This window comes from Falco punctatus, assembly GCF_963210335.1.
Source record: "Falco punctatus genome assembly, chromosome: 1".
NCBI classification, from domain to species: domain Eukaryota; kingdom Metazoa; phylum Chordata; class Aves; order Falconiformes; family Falconidae; genus Falco; species Falco punctatus.
Window position 1 is genome coordinate 100,362,843 of NC_137580.1, and position 21,793 is coordinate 100,384,635.

Here is a 21,793-nt window from a genome sequence, read left to right on the forward strand (position 1 = left end):
AGAAACTGACAACCAATCTTGTGCCTGAATTAAATGAAGTACTGTACTGTGCAAGTACTCTACTGTATATAACGTACCCTCAAGTATGCTGGTGTGCATGTTAGGATGAAAGCTCCCCCATGCACCCAGTGCTGCCATAAACCAAGGCCAGTTTTGTGAACTATCATTTGATTTGGAGAGTTTTCCTGGTTATGATTTTCAGTAACGCTCCCAGGGCCTGCTCTGGCCCCGTTCTGCCGGGCTCCTCCCGACCTCCCCCAGCCGCCGCGAGTCGCGCTTTTGGCTCCAGTGACCTCTGCCAGGGGAGCTGGCCGCCCCAAAGGGGGTCAGGGGGAGCCGGGCAGTGCAGCAGGAGGAGGAGGATGCTCAGGTGCTGCTGAAGGTGGCGATGGGAAACGGGGTCCTCAGCTTGAACGGCGGCAGTGAATTTCCTGGCGTACTGCCCGCCCTCTCTTGAGGGAATGCTCTCTCTGATTGGTCATCAGGGGCTGTCACTCCGCCCTGGCGTAGTGCCCGTCCTCCCCTGAGGGTTTGCTCTCTCTGATTGGCTATCCGGGGCTGTCACTCCGCCCTGGCACAGGGCCCGTCCTCCCCTGAGGAGATCCTCTCTCTGATTGGCCGTCCGGGGCTGTCACTCTTCTCTGCTCGGGTCCTGTGGCCGAGGCGTCTCGGGGAAGGGGGAACGCGGGGGCCTCCAGCCCCGCAGCAGGCTCGCTCTCGGGGCTCGCTCCCCGTGCCCCGAGTAACCCCCCGCTGTCCCTCCGGCTGTGTCCGCACCCCCTTGGCGCCGGGCGAGGGGCTGCGAGGGAGCCCGGGGGAGGGGTCGGGCCAGGGCCTCTTTCCCCGCTTGGCTCCGGCTGAGGGCCGGGGCGGGGGGACCGTGGGGCGGGCAGCGGGGCCGGCGGCGGCCCCTCCCTGTAGCGGGGCGGCTGCCGGCGGCGGGGCCGGGGCGGGGAGCGGAGCGGCCGCTGAGCGCTGCCAAGCCGCGGCCGCGCCGGGGCAGGTGAGCGGGGACCGGGATGGCGAGCGGCGGGCGCGGGCGAGAGCGCTGGGAGGGCAGCGGGGCCCGGGGCGGGGAGCGGGGCCGGGGGGGCCGGAGCCGCGCTGGGGGGCGCGGGGCTGCGCTGCCAGGGGGAGGCCGCGGTGCGCCGGGCGGTGCCGGCTGCCGGCACTCGGCTGCGGCCGCGCTCCCCGGGCCGTGCCGGGGGCTGGCGGCGCTGCGGGCCGGAGCGGCGGGGCCCGGGCTGCCGGCGCGGCGCGGGGGGCACTTTGCTGCGGGGAGTGAGCCCGGTGGGGGGGGCGGGGGCGAGCGGGCCTTGCGGGGGGGCGAGGCACGGGTATCAGGAGAATCGGGGCCGGGGGGCGGTCGCCGATCGCCTCCCCAGAGCCCCCCTGAACCTGCCCCGGCCCCGCTCGCCCCGCGCAGTAGCCCCCCGCCCCAGCCCCTCCCCTGCAGCCGGGCCCACAGCCGCCCCCGGCTCTGCCGTGACGGCTCAGCCGGGCCAGGTGCGCCGGGCGCTGCCTTAGCGCGGGTGCCGGTAGCCCCGGTGCGGGCAGGGAGCGGCGCCTGCGGAGCCCCGCGGCAGGGGGGGGTTGGCCGGGCACGGGGGGCGGGTTACAGAAAAGCGGCGCCTCGTAGAAGCGTAGTATCACAGAGAGCTTTCTTAGGGTGAAGCAGAGTTTCTGCTTTCAGGATGGCTACCAGGCAGAGTATCAATGATAAAAGGGGTTTTTTTTCGGTCGTGGAACTTCACAGTCAGTGAAGAAACCATATTGGGTGGAGGATTTGTCCCTGGTTTGGCAGCTGCAGAATGAGTCCTCTGATACTGCTGGAAACACTGAGCAGAAGCCTGAGGAGGCAGTGAGATGAAGTAACTGAGTTCTCAAGGAACCAAAAGCATGGAGTTTTGTCCTTGTAGCATGCCGTACCTACTCAGATATTTTTTTTTTAGAGGATCACCAATTGTCATCCATTTACCATTTTCATCTTTTGATTCTCTCTGTTTTTCTCCTGTGTTGCACAACTGCACACAGCTGGCTAGGGAAAGCTGGCAGTCCTCATGTACAGAGAACAGCACGCGTCCCTCCAGCTCAGCCAGCCCCATCCACAGGCTGGTGCTGCATTCCGTCTTTTTCTGAGGGCTGGATGTTCAGCTGCCACAATTCATTTTCTCTGTTGTGAGTCAGGAAAGTGACATTGTACTCCTCTGGGAGTACATGGTGTCTTTGAATGCGTTATGCTTACTGCTTTAGACTGTACATTGTGTGCCGTCCCGCACTGATTCTTGGTGACTAAAACGTGAAGGAACTGAAGTTTGACAAGAAAGTGGCTTGGTGGTTTTTTTGGATAGATGCATTTGACATTCTTCCTTGTAGTTTGTCTTCATCTGTGAGGTCCTTGTTTAATTAAAGTAGTAGTCACATGCCAGAAGGGAAACTGAAACTAACTTGATGTCAGGGACATGTTGATCTGGGGAGAGATTAGAAGTACTGGAACTGTTGCATGTACCATAAGAAAACAGCATTGTCCAGAGATTGCTATAATAGTAGTATGGAGCCAAGGGGATGAGTGGTAATTATGTTACTCCCTGTGAGCTCACAGTGTGCCACAGGCAAATCTCAGGATGTTCCCTGCTTTGGAGTTTGTTCCTCTCTCTGTTGATGGTGATTAGTTGGAAAGAAAGCCTATAAAGTAAATTAGAATAGAAAAGCCTCTATCCTGTCCACTCACCCACATTTTGGGCACATAATGCACAAAAGTGAAAGATTCGGAAGGGGCAAAATAACTAGTTAACAATTATTAACTAACACACAGAATCTCTCCAAACATGATACTGGGGCAAAAGACCCAGGGGAAGGGTATGTGAGGGTGAGAATAAGTTAAACAACTAACAAATACAAAAAATAATTTGCAGGTGCATTAGCTAGGATGATTAATTTCATGGGTTATCTATCCTCATGGTTTTGCAGTCAGTAGTTGATGGAAATGCTATCTTACTGTCCCTGTGGACCAGGAGATACTACAAACAACTTTTCACAATGAAACTTCTTTGGCTTTTCTTAAAGAAAAGTCAGGATTGCTCTACAGTAAGGTTTGAAACTTTCATCCATAAGAAGATGTATTGCAGCAACTTGTTCCTGATGCAGGTGTTTGAGACATGAGTATTTATTCCTTCCAGAGGTGGTAATCCATTTCCTTCAATCTGAATTTTCTTCAATTTTCATTTTGCAGCAGAAAATAAGTATGAGGAGGCTGGGCCAAAGGGAGAAAGAAAGAAGAAACCCCTTAGGGACACCAGTGCCTCCCCAGTCCCCCCTCACAGGGTATACGCGATTCATGGATGAGCGCAGGGAGCAGCTTTGAGCAAAGAGGCCTGAAATCCCTTTCCCAGACATCACCAGTATGCCAGGCAATGAATGTAGTAAACTGCCTCCTGAGGAGAAGTGGGTACCATTAAACTCTTTTTGTTGTTGGATTAGGACTACTATTAACTTCCTCACTAAAAAACAATATTCCCATTTAACATAGGCTTTTGATTAAAGCTGTGGTTAGGAATATATTTCAAAGTAAGGGATGCGGGTCCTCCAGAGTTCAAATAAAGAACCCTGGTAGGGCTGTAGCATTTCATCCAGGTGTGACCCGAGGAGAACTGTATCCTCTAGACAGTGCCAGAATATATGCAGAACAGGTGGGATTGCTCTAGTGTAACCTCCCAGGGTTTATGTGATTCATCTGGGATTAACTGTCGTACCTAACTCTGACACAGCTGAGACCCACCAGTTCCCAAGGCCAAAGTCCTCAGAAGGATGGGGCAGGCATTTATTCACTGTGGCTGAGGGAGAACTCAGCAGGATGTCAGAGCTCCTGCAAGGATTTTGGAGATCTGTTTATTTTACAAACTCATCAATGTATATAAACATCTGGTGTCTTATTCTTAAAGACAAGCAGACCTGAAAGAACAGGTTACTGAAGGAGGAGATGGTTAACATGAATAAACTTTTAGACAGTGTTTTAAAGCATTGCTAGCCCTAGAAAGCGAGCTGAGAGCTGTATGGTGGACAGGACAGTGAGTCACATATTCTGTTTTCTACACACATTACATAAGGAAAAGGGGTTTTCCCACCTTTCAGTCATAATGTGATGCCTTCTAATTGGGACTGCTGTGGCCTTCTGCAGGGTCTGATAGGTGAATGAAGACCCCAGGCAGTGTTGGGTCTTCTTTAACTCCTTCTGGAGAGCACTTTGTAACTGCTAATGGGCCATTTGCACCTCATTGCCAATGGGAGATTACAGCAAAGCAGTAGTTAAGTCACAGTGCAACTTGATGCTATCACATGGATTTATCAGGACATTTAAGCTCTTGAAAATACTTCAAGGACAGAATGCTTAAAAACTTTTATGATGGCTGGATGAAAAGTGGAATGATGCAAAAAACAAGGGTTCCTTTTGTCACTTTTCACTAAGCTTGTAGGATGTAACTTATACAGAGATATTATAAAATTGTGCATAGGCATAGCGTCTTAACCATAATGGAAGATGTGTGTCAGGGTAAAGCAGTTGATTTGGTTACACATCTGTAGTAAGAATGATGTTGCTGTCTGCTGGGAGAGGAGGGGAAGAGTAAGGCCTGCCCCTCTACCCCTTGCCCTTAACATATTCTTATGTCTGAGACAGATTTTTTTTTTTTAACCTAGGAAGAAGAAGATTGAGTTCAAATCTCTATTCTGCATGCTGTTTTTTAAAGTCTCAGGGAATTTGTCCTTTTCTGAGTAAAATGGTGAGTCTCAAGCGTATAGCAGGTCAGAGAAAGGCTGCTGAGTACTTCCTTCCCTTCAGTTTCTCCTGCCCTTTTTTGACTGTGGCACTGAAGGCCACTGCTGCTTGGGAACCCCCATCTCTAATACAACAGCCCAACATTCTTGTTGAAGCTGAGTAAGCTTGGTTTTGGTTAGCTAACAACTATGAAGTCATTCTCCTGAAGCAAGAGGTGGAGTCATAGTGTACTATAGTGTGTGGGTTAGTGTCCCGTAATCCAGGGGAGAAGTGTGTCTGAGCTCCAGCAACAGCAAACTAGTTGTCTGATATAACAGTTGAAGAGGAAGTCTCGCACTTCCCCTGCTCCAGCCCTTCAGTTCTGCTACTTCTTGTGTTTGGTGAGCATAAGGACTGTTGAGCTGACTGGAATTGACTGAAATAAGGACTGGTTGAGCTGACCAATTAGCAAGTCTCCCCTAGAAAAAGACCCATTACTGTAGTCATAGAGCAAACACCTTAAAAATCATTCTTCTTGTTGTTCCCTTGCATGGGGAAATATTTAAAGAACTGTACAGATCTGTGCTAGAAAACCTAGGACGTGTACTTTACAGGTAGTACAGTAGAACTCTTTCTTGGTGATTCAAAACAATCCATCCAAGACACAAGCTGAGGAAAACCTGCTGTTTTTGAGTCTGTTACTGTACTCTCTCAGCAGCACATTGCTGGAGGTAGAAGAGAAGAATTAATGTCTTCTGGAAGAATACACCGTCCAAAAGAAATGCAAACCCAGCATCACTAAATTTGCACCCAAATCCAGAATGTTAACTGTGTCCTCAGCAGGGTCAAAATGGTTTGCAAATGCATGAAATTTGTAACTATTTACATGTATTGTTGTGATGACGTAATAAAAATAAGAGGCATACCCAGTGGCTAATGTTTACTCTGAATACTTACTTCCATTGAATTTTAAACTCATTGGGGGACAAACTTGGGAAAACAAATTTTTCTTGAAAGGATCCATTTAGCAAGTGTTGTGACCACTCCTTAAATGGTTTTCAGCTCATCGGTTCCCCTAAAGTATTCTCCAGTTAAGCTCATACATGTGAATTTTTTTTTTCTAGCCTGAAGTTTTCTTTTAACCTAAATGTAGATAGCTTAAATTGGTATCACATAGGCTTTTACCTTTGTGCTACTCTATTCCAATAGCCGTGATGTTTCATTCGCCTGTCAGACGGGCGAAGCATGTGGTTGTAGAATGGTAGTGCTTTTTTGTCTGTGGGGCACGAAAACAAGGGTGTATTGGAACCCCGCTGTTACATATCTGAAAGTTAAAGCTTGATCTGTTCAGGCATTCCTGCTTGGCAGCATTTAATCCTGGCACAGAAAGGCAATTCTGAAGTCCCTGCGTAGGTTGTACTCAGTTCAGTTGAGTAGCTTAGTAGCAGGCTACTTCTAGGTCTAACAAAAAAAGAGTTAACAGAATAGTGATTTGAATTTTTTAAAAAAGGGAACACACACACCAGAATACAGTAATATTATCCAGAAATCCTGTGTCTTTGCATCTCGCATATATTCTCATTGTTTCTTCACTCCTTTCCTGTTTTCATAGGTGAAATGGATCAGCGCTTCATCTGGCAAGTTGTTTTTCTTCCCTTCCTCCTGAAGGGGAGGCAACTCCCTGATACTCTTGGACTTCTGTTTTTTTCAGCAATACCTTGGTGGAGCAGATAAGAGATAAGGAGCATTAGAAGCGGGAGCTGGAGCAGTATCAGAAGACTGAAGCCTAGGAAGTATTTAGCAGGAGATCACAGGACAGACAAAAAGGCAAATCACACAATCAAGGTATTGAATGGGACAAAAATATGGGCCTAGAACAACAGAAGATTCCCAGCTGGTTGTGCAGACTGATGCTCATTTACAGCCTTTGATGTAAAGGCTTGTTAAAATGTGGATGCTCATCTGAGGGAGCTCATTTGTGGGCATGAAACAGAACATGTTTCTTCCAGCAAATCCTAGTTTCATAAATATGACATATAGCAATCTACACCAGAAATTACAATTGTCATCAGCAGTTGACCAAACTATTGTTAACTGTTCTCCATTGTTCTGTTATTGCTTGTTAAAGAAAATGTGTTTTGAATTAAGAAATTTAAAGTGCTGAAGCAGCTAAGTGGCAGAACCAGGCCTTGTCCCTAGTGTAGCCCTAATCCAAGGCTGGTTTAACACCCAGTCCAGTTAATCAGTGGGAGAACAGAGAAACAACAGATGATGAATTTGTGTACACAGATGCTTGCAGAAACGCAGGTGTTTCTAGAAAAAACAGTATTTGTGAATAGGAATTGCTATTCACAAAGACTTAAGTGTGCTTGAAGGAGTGTGTGAGTTAAAACTGGCAGAAAGAAGATCACGATCCAAGGAGGAGCCTGTAACCGAGGCAGAGCCTGGAACCAAACAGATGAATCAACTGGGATAGAGTCAGGTGATGGATCTGCAGAACTGACAAGACCAAAGGAAACTCCTAAGAACTTCAGATGTTGTGGGGTGGTGGCTCATCTCTGAGTTGTGATTAAAGCAAGCCTAGTGGTACCCATGTCGTGTGTGAATTTTGTCTTTAACACTGGGACACAAGAGGAAGGAGTCAGGAATCTCTTCTGCTGCCGGCAAGTAGGTGAGATCATCTGATGAGACCTGGACACAGGTAATTCCAGACACAGATCTGAAAGTGCTCTTGTGTTTAAATAAAAAAAAAATTACATACTGGTAAGGAAGTTAAGAAATTTGGTAAGAATGGAAAATATGCTCAGCATTGGAAGGGGGAAGGGGGGTGCCCCTTGCTGAGGTTTTAGAGAATTGGGGAAAAGATTCCCCTGGCACAGGCTTTGCAGAAATGAAAACTGATTATTTTGTGCCAGGAGGAATGGCCATTCCTGACTCATACTACAGGAAGAGTACTAATGAATTTGTGGCCTCCTAGAGGAACTTGTAACCTCATAACTCTAGTTAAACTTCAGCAGAACCACCTCAGATTTTCCTTAGTGCGTGATTTCCTTGAAGAGTCAAGTCCAGGTCTGTGGCATAAGGTAACCCATCCCCTGTTTGGGATCCAGATGTGATTGATTTTTAATTCAGGCTTATCTGCTGTTAGAGATTTTTATTTTTTGGTCCAAATAGGGAAATGCTGGTTGTGTGCATTCTTTTGTTCTTTCCTAGAGTGTTGTTCCATGTTTAGTTATTTGCTCCTTACAAAAATAAATTACAGGTGTCTATGAAACTGGAGGTATTAATGTTGTGGTTGAATGTAGCAGTGGAGCTAACTTTATGTATTTAAATCAAGAGAAACATAATGCAATTTCACTTAAAGTCTGCTCTTGTGAGGGGTGGATTCTACCCTGATAAGCATTTAAAAACAAAATAATCCATGAAGAAGTATAGGTAGAGCCCCTGAACTGGTAAGGCAGAGAACCTCTCGCTGATATCAACAAGTAGTGGAACTGTTGCCATCATGACCTTGAAATACAGAGACATTAATGTTAATTACCGGCAGCTTAAGAATCTAACAGACAAGGTTGAAAATAACTTCCCACTACCACCTTTTATTTTATTTTGGGGTTTGTATCTGTTTTGATGCATTCTGATGTATTTGAAACTGTCATATCCTGTGTAGTTTGTGAAAAGTGTGTGGCAAATGGGACTTTCCTGTTTTCAGGGATGGTGAGCTGGAGAGTGGTTTTACGTAGCAGGTGTAAAAGAATAAAAAGGGATTAAAAGACTTGTATACCTTGCTGCCAGTTTAGTGGCATGAGAATTGCTGTAATGACATTCCTTCTGGCTCTGAATGAACACGCCAGCCTGCTGAGTTTCCAACCAGACCAACACTAGCAAAGTATGTGGTTCCCAAATGGTGAGGTGGTTGTAAGCTTTGTCAGTAGTAAAAGCTGTTGAGAAAGTCGCAAATCATCTGCCAGTCTGCAAGTCAAGTTCTTGGCTATTTTGTCACTAGTGTTGATTTAAGGGTACATTGCTTATAAATAGCACTTCAAATTTGTAATTCTTCGTACCGATAAGATGTTGGTGCCATAAGAGGGCCATTGTGCTGAGAAGGTCCAATAAACATGCGGCGATGTTTGTGTTTATCCATTTTGCCTTCCCTTAGATGAAGTTAATTTGTAATTTGAAACCTTAGTGGCAGGATTTGGGGCTTTATCCTGATCAGCCATCTAAGGGCCAGCTCTCGGCTGCAGCATAAGTATTTGGATCGTTTAAGCACCAAATGAAACTTCCACTTAGCTACCATTTTTTTCCTTTCCTCTTAATTTTAATATAAAAATAAAGAATTTTAAGTATTTATTGGCTTACAGGAAAAAAACACAGTGCTATCCTTGTCCTGTTATATGATAAGCTCCTAATTTGGAGGGCAGAAAGCTGGGTCCACCAAGAAGACGTTGAGAAGAAGGGGGAAGAATGTTAGAGCCATGAGTTGGATGTTCTTCAGCTGGCCTAATCTGCAGAGGGAAGATGCTCCCCAGGTAACTAAAGGGAAGCACAGGAGAGCAGCTGGGAGCCAGAAGTGTGGTGTGGGCATAGGGAAGTGCTACGCTGCAGTGTGTCGGGCAAAGTATTTTCAGAAACTTTCATTTCTTGTTATCATTTCCCAAGCTCCTGAGGTGCAGGCAGGCTGGAGGCAAGAAGCTGTCAGCATCAAATATGTGGAGAAAGAACATTTCTGTCTCCGTTGTACTTTCCTCGCTTACCTGTTGCTTTGGCAGGGCAGCGAGTATGCAGGCAGCTTGCATGGCCAGTGCCTGTGTTGTTCTAGCACAGAAGATCAAGTGCTTCATGCTTCAGGGCTGTCAGGCTGACACTCTTCACCATTAAATGCAGCTGTAAATTACAGCTGAAGGAAGACAGAAATTTTGCTTCAGATGGTGTTGTTTTGATCCATTCTTTTGCTCGTTCAGTGGCTACAGAAGGGAACCACTGCCTTGGTAGGAGCATCCATTGAGTTCTCAACATGTGGTATGAGAGAATTGTTGTGTCTATGAAAAAGATCATTACAGCAGGTTTTTTTAAACCTATCCACACATGTAAAACCTTTGCCAGTAAAAGAGTACATCCACACAATGGGGTCTAAAGCACACAGATCCAATGCAATCCTCCAAAGAGCTTTGAAAGTCTCTCCCCGAGGGTACAGACCTGGCTGTTGGTGATTCTGTTGAACTGCCTTTTATGGCAGGTTGCTTGGAGAAATTGCTATGTCAGAAGTCATCTTCTGGGGGCCGAATGCTGCAAATGGTAGGATCTTTAAAGAAGCAAATTAATAACCTTAAGACTTCGGTTTGCTCTTTTAACAGATTGTACACAAATGGGAGGCCTGAGCATGCTGCTTTTAGCAGGGGAACATGCCCTGACTGCACAAGAGGCAAGGAACTCTCTTCTTTCGCTGACCACAAGCTCACAGTTTTAAGAGAACTCTGAAGAGGACTGTTTGACCTGTGGGAAATGCAACTTCAGGTATGTACCTCAGGTGGGACTGCTGTGTGAGTGCTGTGATAGGAGCTGTGTATCCCAACTGTGAATGTGGAGGTTGGGCCCAGTTTTTAGCTTGGTTCAATATGAACTCTGCTGACTGATTCTCTGATCAAGAGCAGGCAAGTCTGCCCCCTGAGAAGACGTTGTCATGGGTGGAAGGATTGAAGTATAGTGAGTGTGTTAACAAACAAGTGGTTTGAAAAGTGGTTTGGGCAAGGATCTGGTATACTGGTGTAATGCCTTTTGCTTTTACAAAGGTGTGCAGTACATACAAGTGTTTCTGCCTGTGTCCAGTAGTGCAGAGACCTCTGGTCTTTTTTTGGACTGATGTGTACGATCTGTGGTTTTTGGGACAGGTCTGAAAATTGTTGAAAAAGTGGCTTGTATGCTGGGTGAAATAGGTTGTCTCTTCCATAAACCTGGAAAGAAGAGCTGTGGAAGTAAGGAGGGTTTCTTTTTTTTCTCTTTTCATTTTTACTGGGAGGAAAAGCAGTGATTAACTATAGTTCTGTGATACCCCCAGATGCAGACTGTGTAGTGCATTTGAGGTGGATCACTCCTGTACTGCCAAGGCTGAGCCCGGGCTTCTCAATGCTTTGGCCACTGCTTTGAGCAGTGGAAGTCCTTGTGCAGCTGTGGGTACTGGCTTTCTGTGCTGCAGCGTGAAAAATAGGAAACGCTAGGGTAAGTTTGGCAGAGAAGTGGACAGAAATTGATTACTTTGAAGACTACAGGACATTCTCTTTTAAGCACAAACTTTTAATCTCTCCATATGGAATTTAAAAACTGCTTTTAACTATGCTGTTATGTTTAAATGAGAAGGAAGGTGTCTGGTAGTTACAAATTATCTGTTCCCTTAAGAAGGTTCTTTGCCTTCTGAGTTGAGCTTTCTTGGTTTTACACGAAAAGTGCCTCAAGCTGTACAATTTCAGATGGCAGTGAAGGAATTACATCTACGTGGGGATTTAGAGACAAATCCAAAAGTATGTTGTCTTATCGTTTCAGTATATGAACTTTTCTAAACAGGATTTGCTGGGTTTTGAGCAACAGACCCACCTCCCATGTGCCTACATCAACTCCAGTTTCTCAGATAGACACATGCATTATGGTTTGTGATGCAATATTTACTTGATTCGTAAGCCATACTGTGCTCTGCTCTTCTGGGCTTGTAGTAGTCCTTTGAAATGCGACCCTGCCCATCAAAGGGGCAAGCTGTCACCTGCTTTCCCCCACAACATAGAGCAATCTGTCATAAGTGCAGGCAGAAAAAAAAAGTTGAGGGATTTGTGGGCTGCTGTTCAAATCATGGTGGGTCAGGAATCAGCCCATGCTTACTAATAAGTTCCTGTATTTTAATTATCTTATGCCATCTGAGAGGCAGGACAGTGCTAGGGCACTTTCCCAGGGAATAAAACTGCACTTGGCTGATTCTTTCCGAGGGTTCCCTATGTAAAAAGCATCCTTCAGCACAATCTGGGTGCTTGGTGTTCTCAAAGGGACCCAAATGGATGAAGTTCGCTCCTCCTGCCTGCATGAAGCAGGAATTATGTCTGCAGCTGTGCTTCTGCGCACTGAGAAACATCCTCAGGTTCTTTGCTTGGCCGACCAGGAAAAAAAAAAAAAAACCAAACCAAAAAAAGCTGAGGTGGCAACAGTGTCTTGCTGTCCTCTCTGAAGGAAGTAATTTACCATCATCTTGCAGCTTGCCAAACATGCAGCAAGTGTGATAAAGAACATGACATGCACTCTCTTAAGCTCTCAGCAGGCCAGGTTCTGCTGTCCACTGGAGTCTAGCTCTTCAGTTTTTCTCCACGAATGACATGTTGTTTGGGGTAGTGACGAGGAGGCCCCCCAAATGCCCAGGCTTTGTTTCTAAGTGCTATTAAAGTATTTTGGCTCTTGAAGAGACTATGTTCCTCGTGAGGAGCAGTTACTTCTAGTTAATATGACCTGTTTTCCTTCTGAAGGGATGGGCCATGAGACTGTGGAGATGGAGGTGCTTCATGAAGGAGGCAGTCAGGCAGTGCCAGTCTGGGGGTGCCCAGCTGCGCAGGGCAGTGACAGCACCAATGTGCCTGGCAAACGCTTCTCTTGCAGTGTTGCAGGGAGAAGGTGTGAGGGTGCTGGGAGAGAGCCTGCGCCCCTGGGAATGACAGCAGCTAAAGGTGAGGGCTGGCTGCTTGGGCAGCAAAGGGTGAGCCAGCCATTCCCTTTGCAAATGCAGTGGAGAGGGAGGGAGCCTGGCCTATAGGGCAGGGCTGGCAGGGGGTCTGAGAGAGCCAGTCTGCCACTGCCTTACTTAGGGACCCTGTGGGGAAATTTGGGTTGGGGCCAATTAGAGAAAACTGGGACCTAAAAGAAGCATAGTATTACAGGAAGCTTTTTAGGGTAAAAGACAGCTGTCGATTTCAGGATGGCTGGCATTCACCATCCTAAATCTGTTGCCATGGCTCCCTAAGCAATGCAGCCTGCAACCTCAGCACCTGCTGACAGGAATAATGGAGGCTGGAGCGGAGTGGAGACCCCGTGGCCAGGCTCTGTTGTGCTCCCTGCAGGAAGGGGAACTTGACAGTACCACAGAGCTGATGAGATGTCCACTGCCATGATTTCCCCTTTTTTTTTTTTTTCTTTTTTTTTAAACAAATTCTACCAGGGACAAGCAATGACAGAAAACGCAGGAATATGGTTATGCCAGTAATTCAAAGTCCCTAGAACTTGTTGTAGTTCTAGCATACTGGGTGGATTCTGCCCAGATTCTTTCTTTTCCAGTGTGTCTGGTGGAACAGAGGCAGCTCCTGTAACCCACCAGACTCTTTGGAATTTAACTTATTGTGCTGGCCCTTGGAACTTTGATTCTGGGACTTCCAGTCCCAAATTGATTAGCGTTGCCCAAATGGTCTTTGTTGCATCTATAATGCTTTCTGGCCCTTCTGCCTTGCTGAGGATTCCATCAACGTATCAATACACTGTGGTGCCAGGTGGAATGGTGATCTGTGCTAAGACTGTGGCCAGAGCAATGTAAGCGATAGTGGGGCAATGGTTGTATCCTTGTGGAAAACTATTTGAAAATGTAAAGTCCCACTCCAGGCAAAGGCAAACTGGGCTTTATCTTGCATGGGGAGCAGAATCACAAGGAATATATCTCTTAACATCTTGAGGAGCCATCCAAGTATGGGAGGCTCCCTGTATTTGTGTTACCAGTTGGGCATTGCCACAGTCAAAGGGGGTTAGCATTGAATTTGCAGTTATCGAAAGTTAGGTGCCATTGCCTGTAAGGCTTTCTGACTGGCCAAAGCAGAAAACTGTGTGGAGAGTGGGCTCGAGTGATGATACTTCTCTTTTCTAAACATGCCACCACCTCATCCATAGTGGAGTTTGCTGCAGCTGGCAAGGGGCATTGTTTTATGTTGGTAACTCGTGAGTGAGGAGGAGGTATGGATGGTTGTAACAGGCAAATTAGTTTCACTGGTCCATTTTTCTCCCACATCCTCCCTGAAATTATGTGGGGATCCCCATTGTCTTCCTCATCTCCTGTCCCCAGAGTGGCAAAACTCTATACAGTCCCATCAGGCATTTCCCAATGCTGACCATATGATAGGTCAAATCCCAAAATGTTAGTATCAGCTGCTCCAACAAGGTTTTGCATGGGCCATTTGTTTTTCCCTGGGCCACCATAAATTATTTTTTGCCACTGGGCTGTCCTTAATTGCTCCCTCTGTTACGGTATATCTTATTTTGCAGCAGCCAGGGCTGCTTCAGCAGTTCCTTCCAGAACTCTTCTTCCTGCGAAACTTAGATAACGGTGCCCTTTTCACTACCTGGTCTTTGTTTCTCATCCTTGCCAAGGCTGCCTCCCTTGGTGAGAAGTCCCTTCATTTGTAACTACTTTAGAGAGTGGGTCATCTCGGTGGAGGTGTCACCTAGACAGAAGGGAGGGTGGAGGGTCAGATCTCTGCATGCAGCAGGGGCTGCATTAACCCCCATCTCCCACTGCGTGAATGACCGCAGGCAGAGGCACTGTGAGAAGAGAAAACCTTTAATGAATTAAGACAGAAAGAGAGATATGGCAGAGGGCCGGCAGTAGAGTGGGTGGTTGCAGGTCACAAGTCAGAGGGATCTGTGCTCCACACCTTCTCTATCAATATATCAACAGCGGTTGGGGTGGTGTGGGGCGCTTTGTCTCCTGGAGTCCCTCAGGATTCTGGCTCCCTTGGTGGGCGCGTCATCGCCATTGGATGCCCTCTGCTTGCTGCTGCCCACTACAGCCCGCCGCCATGGCATCCCTGTGTGCTTTCCCTCCCAGAGGGTTTTGGAGCTTTTTGCCACCTGGCATACCACCATCTTCTTCCTCTTCTTGGGTGACATGCTGCCCTGTGAGGAGGTCTCTGGCATCCTGAGGGTGCCAGCCAGTGCAGGGCGCTTGGCCTGTTTGCCAGCAGCCTTGCCTGATCTGGGCACGACCTGGCAGGAGAGGGTACCCAGTGGTGGTGGCAAGAGGATCAAAACAACCTGGGGCTGTCCACAGCACCTCCTCCACCAGTTGGGCCATGCAGGGTGTATGATGCTGGGGTGCAGTTGGGGGGCTGGCCAACAGCTGGAGACTCTGCAGCAGGATCCGCTGGGGACTGTCTGGGTATCCCTTCAAGGAGCTGTCCTCTGAAGTGTCCATAGGACCCTCCTGAGAGGGCTCCATGGGACTCTTTGGCAGCCAGATGGGGAGGACTGCTGCCAGCTCATCCTGCTTCCCCTTGGGGTCCAGCAAGGGGGATGTTGCCACCCTCTCCCAGGAGGGGCTGGTGTCCTCCTGCTTTGTGGCCGCCACTTGGTTGTTTGGACAGTCACCCTCAATCATGTACTCCAGGAGGTCAGGGATCCTGTTGAGGGTGGTGGTCAAGACAGGGACATCAGGAACACTGCAGTTGGTGTCCTCGCTGTCCCCCAGCCCTGCTGCCACTGCTTGCTCCTTGGAACAGCCACCCTTTGCCATGTACTCTGAGAGCTCTGGAAGCTTGTTGGGGAGGGTGGTCAAGCAGGAGCTGCTGAGAACTTCAGGGAGCAACAGGATGCTGTCGAGCCAGGTGAGCAGGTCACTGCTGTTCATGGTGGATGAATGCTCATCCTGAAACTGCAGGTTGTCCTCTGCCACCTCAGGAAAGGCCTCATTGAAGGCATCTGGCCACAGCTTGGGTAGGTCTAGGGGCTTTTCTGGGCTTGGTGGGGTGGTCACCGCTTCTGAAAAAGCAAACAAAGCCAAGCCACCCCCAGGGCAATGCAAGCTTTCCTTGGTGTAGTCACCCACCTGGAGGCTCTTCCACCCTGCAGACCTCACCTTGGGGCTTTGTCCTGGTTCTGCCAGAGAGCATAGCCAGGTCACGCTGACAGGGGGTGGCAGCAGGGATGCCGTCCTCGCTGGCCACTGCATCCTTCTTAAAGGCCTTCAGTGGCTTCTGGGCACTGCCAGGAATGGGTGCAGAGCACAGGGAGGACCTGCATGCAATGCTGAGCTGCAGGATGGTGGGGTGGCAGGGGACCAGCATGGGCAGGGACATTCAGCACAGTGCAGCCCGTAGGGTAGAGGGGCTGCCCCAGGCCCATGTCCCATGGGCCCAGCCCTGCTGGCTGGTGAGACACAAGTGTCCCTGTCACCACTTGCTGTCCCCAGCCATAGGCAGAGGGGGCAGCTGCACACCGCCGGGGAGCTGCAGCACGTGTGGCAGCTGCACAACCTGCCCCAAGTCCCCCAGGGGCCCCTGCACTCCCTGCCAGGTTGCCTGGGCGGGCTGGGGGGTGACAGTGGGGAGCTGGGAAGGCTGAACGGTGATCAGCAGCCCCGGGACAGAGGGCAGCACACCAGCAGTGACTGGTGGTGGCATGGTCAGGGTGGTGAAGCTCATAGCCGGGCACCTCTGATGCCATTGGCAGCTGGAGGGGAACATCTCTGTTGGGGCAAGCAAAGGGGGTGATGGGGTGAGATGCTGGCCGGCAGAGCTGCTTGGGGGTTACCCAAAGGGCAGAAGCACCACAAGGAGCGTGCTGCTTTATGTGCCGTGGCAGCTGGCCAGTGTGGCGTTTGTTGGGGCAAACAGTGTTCAGGGGTTCTGTCCCCATGGCTGTCATTCCGCCAGCATGTGACGGTTTGACTTTTAATGCCAAACAATTTCCCATCTCAATGGTTTCCCATCGTGCTGATGGTTTCCTGTTCTCCATGCTGATTTCCCATCCCCACTGTGGTTGCCCAATGAACTATGTTTTGTTTTGGGAGTTGAATTTCATGTCAAAGGGGAATTTCCACCTAATTTTCTGTTGATGACAGTGGATCTCAAGACCTGATCAGCTTGTATTCTCTTGCAGCCAGAACTTTCCTCACTTGAAGGCTTCTTTCTGCATAACTTAGACAGTGGTGTTCTTTTTGCTATCTGCTCTTTGCTTCCCGTCATTCCTAAGGCTGCCTCCCTCGTTGAGACGTCCCTTCATTTGTAACTACTTTAGAGAGTGGGTCAGCTTGACCTAAACTTTGTGCACAGATTTGTTTAACCTATAGTTAAACTCTAAATCAGAGTGTGGTAATTCAGGAGTTTAGACAGCAATTCGCCCCTTTGGGGCTTATTTCAGTCCAGGGCCTGTCCACTTCTTTGACACTCAGGTGGAGCCTGAGTGACTCCAGTCATACACATTGTTACAGATTGGTATCGCATGCCCAGGGAGGTGTGGTAGTACTTTGGAGGCGGGTGACTTCGGGATGGAGGTGTGCGTTCATATTACAGTGAGATTTTCTCATCTGAAGAGAGGAGTTTCACCACAGCTGTTGGCTCAGCAGCAGACATCTCATCTTATCAGCTGCGTGGTACTGTCAAGTTCCCCTTCCTGCAGGGAGTACAACAAAGTCTGGCCGCGGGGTCTCCACTCTGTTCCACCCTGTGCATGTGCTGAGATGGCAGGGTGTGTTGCTTAGGAGCCATGGTAAATTCGATTCCGTGCATGCCAGCCATCCTGAAAGTGATGGCTGTCTTTTACCCTAAAAAGCTTCCTGTAATACTATGCTTCTCTTAGGTCCCATTTTGCTCTTAATTCCACTCCCCCCCGCCCCCAAGTAATCTTCCCACAAGGTCACTCAGGCCCCTCTGCAGCTTTGGAAATACCCACCCGCATCTGGGTCCCATGTCATTATGTGACCCCGCTTCAGTCACTGCAGGTTGTGGAAAAGTAGATCACAACCTCTAATGGAAACGTGCTTGATTGCAGCAGACCCTGTAGGTGATGGCCACCCTACTTCTCAGCCAGACGTTGTCTGGGAGCCTCAGGGTGATCCCACAGGTATGTTGCTTGAGTGAATGTGCACCTAGGTTTTATTATTTTGTTCACGTGAAACTCAACTTAGCATTTTCTTGGCCAATGCAGAAGACATGTGGCAGAGCATAGTGGGCCAGGCTCAGTGGTGTGCCCTGGGGCACTTTGCCTTGGGAAACTGTCTTTGCCAGCCAGTCCCACCCTGTGCTGCTTGCAGTGGCAGCTGCAAAGCCAGTGGGCTTGTTGGAGTAGAGTTTAGGGCTGGTGGGAGCTCCAGGGAGTCCCTTCACCCAACCTCTCTGTGCAGGGCTTTTTTTGGCTCAGCATTGTTTGTCCAGGCACTAGGTAACTTTCCACACAGGGCTCCTGGGCAGAGAGGCAAGTGTCTTGGAGTCAATCCTGCATTTGAGCTGCATTCGCTGCTCTTCAGGTCTGAAGAAGTCTATTAAAATATTTCCTGGGAGCTGCTTTATTCTGTTTGTCTACAGGCGTGGCTGTAGGCGATGGATATCCAGCTTTCCAGCTGGGTGCCAGGGCTGATGGGCAGGGAGACGGCACGGGTACGTGATGGCTTTTTACTTTGGCCAGCTCAAAGCCCAAATGTGAGCAATGCATCTCTTGATGTGAGACTACAGACCTTCATCACTGTGTGTGCTGTGTCATGGCATGATCCCCTCAAAGGTTCTGCTATTCAGTTATGATGGTGTATATCACAATGTATGATGCAAACTTCTCATGGGTCTTTGCTTGCAGGTGTGTCTCCAGCTTCTGGTCTGGATCATGTGCTGGAGCTCATCTGACATTCCAGGGGTGCATCATCTGTCCTGACTGAGCTCATAGACTAAGCACTCCTGATCACTATCCTATTAGTGAGAGATTTTGCTTGATACTTTCTTTCAAGTGCTTCAAAGAGGAAAGCATATGGACAATACAGAGAAATCTCCCTGTGGTCATTCCAGGGCCTAGAGGAGATCCTGGAAACCTGGATAAAGAAGCACAGGTTGGGTATATATCCTTCTGAACCAGAAAACTTGGGAAGTTCAGGTTTGAGACATGTACGGACAAGCTGTAGCCTACACAAGCAGAAAGGGATCAATCAGAGCCTCACTGCACTGATGCTCGATTTCATGCCTTGCAAGTACTGGTGAGCTGCAGAGATGGTCCAGAGTCTCTGCTGCTGGTTGTGGTTCAAGCTGAGTCCCAGGGACAGCTGTGGCCCTGGTGACACCATTACTGGCCAGAGCTGTTGTGGGCAGCTGTGGGTACCCAGCTGGCAGGAACTGGAGGTGTTTGTGCCTTGCTGCCAGTCGCCCGAGGGGAGAGTGCCCCTGGGAGGCAGGGAGGATGCGCAGGCAGCTTGGGGTCACTGAGCCTGTCAGCCTTTGCTGGGGCTGTAGGCGTGCCCTGGCCAGGATCAGAGCAGCCGCAGCTTCACAGCCTGGTTCATCCCCGTTGTTCTCCTTGATGGGTAGAAGACTGTCCATGACACCTTGGGGACAGCGAAAGGTGAGAGCTGGACACCCAGTTTCAGGCAGGACACCTAACTTGAAGGCAGCTAAAATGGAGGGCTGTGCATTCAGTCTCAGGTGGTTTAGCTGTTTCTAGTTGTGGTTTTGGTACCTTGGTTTTGGTTTTCCTCTTGTTTGGGGGGACCATGAAAGTGCCCAGAATACGGCTGCAGGAGCTTGGGACTCAGTCCACTGTGTGTGTCTGTTACCCTGAACTGTGTATGATGGAGTTGGCATGTTGGGACATGCTTCTTAAAAAGGTCTTTTTACCCAGCTGAGCTGGCTACAGGTGTCTTCCTGTCCTCTCTGAAGGAAGTAATTTGCCATCATCTTGCAGCTTGCCAAACATGCACTAAGTTTGAACAAGAAAATGACATGCAGTCTCCTAGGCTCTCTGGGTCAGGTTTTCCTGTCCACTGGAATGTGTCTAGCTCCTTAGGTTTTCTGCATGAGTGACACATTGTTTGGAGTAATGACAAAGCATCCCCCTCAAATATCCAGGCTTTGTTTCTAAGCGCTATGAAAGTATTTTGCCTCCTGAAGAGACTGTGTTCCTCATGAGGAATGGTTACTTCTATCTAAAGTGACCCACTTTCTTTTTAAAGGGATGAAGAAAGAGACTGTGGAGGTGGAGGAGCCTCAGGAAGGAGGCAGTCAGGCAGTGCCAGTCTCCAGTGAAAAAACGGAAGCAATGCAATTAGCAGGTGTGCCAGGTAATTGCTGTCCCTGGGTCATGCAGTGTCATAGATCAAAATCAGTGTGTGTCTGCAGGCTCTGGTGCCTGCTCCTGCACATCACATCAGCACCCAGACTTAGTACAGAGCGAGTGTTGTAAAAGAAGCCAGGAATGTCTCTCTGCGGATGACTGTCCTCTCTGGGTTGTGGAGGTTATTGCCATCAGTGTACCAGAGAGGTGCTGGTAACCCTCTGTGGATGCAGTGAGATGCTCACTTGTCACCACAATCCATTCACAGGAATTTCAGACCTGTGCCATTTCAGGAATGAGGCCATCTGAACCATGTTCAATAGATGATGGAAATATGACTCTTAAAGTAATGTAACCCCCTCAGTAGCTGCATCCCAGATCTCTCTGTGAGTCTCTAGAGGCCCTAGGCCCAAGAGAGGGGGACTGCTGCTCTGAACTGAGGTTCAAAGGGATTCACTGAGGGATCAGGCACAGGCTTAGTGAGAACCTGCACCCTCCTTCTGCATTCTCTGTCCCTGAGCCATGCTGAGGATTTATCTTTCTCTGATTCTTGACGGTGCTGTCCAACCCCAAGGAAGCCCACCACACTGGGATATACAATTCTTTTGAAAGGATCCAGGTACTGAGCAGTCTTGCAGGGTGCCACAAGTGGGAGGCGTGTCTTGAAAATGGGAGGCATCAGGCAGTGCCCATCCTGGTGAAAAGGCAGAGTGGGTGGGCCTGACTCTGTCCCCTCGGGTTGTGGGTGCTGGGCTGGGCAGGGGGACCCGTGGGTGGCACTCCCTGACATAGGGGTGGCGTTTGTCTGTGTTGCTCAAAGTGGCTGAGAAAGGGGAGCAAAGCCATGACACTGGGAAAATTGGATTATGGCCATTTCAGAGGCCAAGCAAAGCTGATCAGAGAAAGAGAGGTAAAGAATGCATTGATTTGCAATGGTTTTGGTTTTCTACCGAAAACCAAGGAAACATAGCCTCAGGATGTTTACTGGTTCAGAGCTGCTAACAAAGTGAGAAAAAACATTTTCTGGCCATGTCAGACCTGTGAGATTCCAGGACTCACTAATGTGCAGTTTTTTTACTCCAGCACAGAGAAGCACAAATGCTGTGGATCCTAAATGTTTCCAGAAGTACTGCGTAGAAGGTGCTGTGGCAATCTTGGGCTCCACATGCTTGGGATGGTGTTATGCTATGTGATGCTTGTGTGGAGGAAGAGAAAATGGTGAGTTGTTGGGAGCATTTTTTCCCAAACTTCTGTATTAGCTGGCTGCTCTAAGCCATGAAGCTTTTCGAGGTAGGTTATTCTGTAGTGCAGAGTTAGTTACTGGCCAGACTCCTCTGAGATTTCTGCTGTAAGATGTTTGACTTGGCCTCTCAATTCATGGGTTAGCTAAGTGTTACATTGCTAACTTGCTAAGCTAAAAGTGACCCTGCCTCAAAAGAGCAGACCCAGCAACAGATATGGGAAGAGCAAGTCAGAAAGTGAAAATGCCGAGGGATCAGATTGTCACAAAAAGGGAGAACTGCAAGAGTGACATCTCTCTCCCTACCAGTGAGCCGAGGAGAAGAAATCACCCTGCTAGGTGATGCCATAGATCCCAGATGTTCACCTTGGCCAAGGTGTCCCAGCAACTCAGACCGTGGTGAGGAACCTACTGAGCTTTCTTTGGAGAAAGAGGTCAATCTGTCCCATCTGCTCTCTGGCACTGCCAGCGTGCGTGTTGTCAGCACGGGCAGGAGTTTTGCCTGTCAGGGCTCTGGATATGTATTCAGCACCAAACAGAGCACCAAGACTGTCCCCTTCCCTGGGCAGGGATGGGCAGGAGAGCCCAGTGCTGGTCCCTGCCAGACATGCTGAGAGAGGAGGACAGGAGGCTCTCCTGGCCCTGCAGTGCCATGCCCAGTTTTGGTCCCTTTGGTCTGCCAGAGTTGGGTCTGCTTTCCAGCATATGCAGAGCAGGCAGGTCAGGGCCAAGAGGAGACGAGCCATGGGCAGCCAAGCAGAGCCCAG

General features: G+C 48.9%; 1 protein-coding gene across 43 annotated transcripts in view; it reads left to right on the forward strand.

The window, feature by feature from the left end:
* The first annotated feature begins 600 nt into the window (after positions 1-600).
* LOC308068419 (coiled-coil domain-containing protein 183-like) overlaps positions 601-21,793 on the forward strand; it is a 42,365-nt gene continuing 21,172 nt past the window's right edge. For 8 of the 43 annotated variants that reach the window (XM_080399025.1, XM_080398985.1, XM_080399022.1 and 5 more), the window contains exons 1-3: positions 3,502-10,267; positions 19,686-19,793; positions 20,870-21,004. The gene's annotated coding sequence lies outside the window, so the exon portion shown is untranslated. The other 35 variants (XM_080399024.1, XM_080399026.1, XM_080398988.1 and 32 more) reach the window with 34 other exon arrangements.